Source organism: Tachyglossus aculeatus, chromosome 1 (genome assembly GCF_015852505.1).
Source record: "Tachyglossus aculeatus isolate mTacAcu1 chromosome 1, mTacAcu1.pri, whole genome shotgun sequence".
In the NCBI taxonomy this organism is placed as follows: Eukaryota; Metazoa; Chordata; class Mammalia; order Monotremata; family Tachyglossidae; genus Tachyglossus; species Tachyglossus aculeatus.
Window position 1 is genome coordinate 111345114 of NC_052066.1, and position 1369 is coordinate 111346482.

The window sequence follows — 1369 nt, forward strand, 5'->3', positions numbered from 1 at the left end:
AACCTGTGGTAACCATAGCAGTCAGTAGATATTTGGCTATGAGCAGGACCCTGAAATTACAAACCCTTTAGGAACTTGAGCAAATGCATATTATTACTATGTTTCTTGTTAAGCACTTACTTTGTGTTTCTGTTCAAGTGCTGGGGTAGATACAAATTAAGCAGATTGGACCCAATCCCTGTCCCACTTGGGGCTCACATTTTTAGCCTATCAAGTACTTTTGGATTATATCAGGTTTTCAGGATGGCAAGATAATAATGATAATAATGATAATAATAACAATAATAGTAATTATAATAATAATTGAGGTATTTGTTAAGCACTTAATATGCTCAGACACTTTTTGAGTGCTGAAATAGATACAAGTTAATCAGGTTGGACATAGTCCCTGTCCCACATGGGGCGCACAGGCTCAATCCCCATTTTACAGATGAGGTAACTGAGGCCCAGAGAAGTGAAGTGACTTGCCCAAAGTCACACAGCAGACAAATGGTGGATACATGATTAGAACCCAGGTCCTTCTGACTCCCAGGCCAATGCTCTATCCACTAGGCCACACTGCTTCTAGACTGTGAGCTCACTGTGGGCAGGGAATATGCTTACTTGTTGTTGTATTGTACTCTCCCAAGTGCTTAGTACATTGGTTTGCACAGAGTAAGAGCTCAATAAATATGACTGAATGAATGAATGATTGCTTCTCAGTGGACCTGCTGCTTCTCAGTAATAGCAGTGATTGTGATATCTCCGCCTTCTAGACTGTGAGCCCATTGTTGGGTAGGGACCGTCTCTATATGTTGCCAACTTCCCAGGTACTTAGTACAGTGCTCTGCACACAGTAAGCTCTCAATAAATATGATTGAATGAATGAATGAATATCTTTAATATGCATAGTGCTTTTTATTTTTTAAAAGCATTTCCATGTCCATCATGTAGTTCACTCTATACTAGCAACATCCCTATGAAAGGCCTTCCCCAGCTAAGCCTTCATTTTTACCTACCCTCTCTCCTTTATGCATCACCCTTGTACAGGGATTTCTACTATTTATTCACCCTGCCCTTAGCCCCACGGCAGTTCTCCACATATCCATAATGCATTTTAATATCTCTCTCCGTCTCTAACCTGTAAGGTCATTGTGGACAGAGAATTTGTCCAACAACTCTGTTACATCTCCCAAGCACTTAATAAGCACTCAATAAATTTGATTGTTTGAGATTAAAGCAGATAGCAATCAATGAATGGTTATACCCATAGAGGATAATAATTGTGGTATTTCTTCTTAAGCGCTTTTTATGTGCCAAGCACTGTACTACAAACTGGGGGTAGATAAAAGTTCATCAGATCAAACACAGTACCTGTCCCATAAGGGAT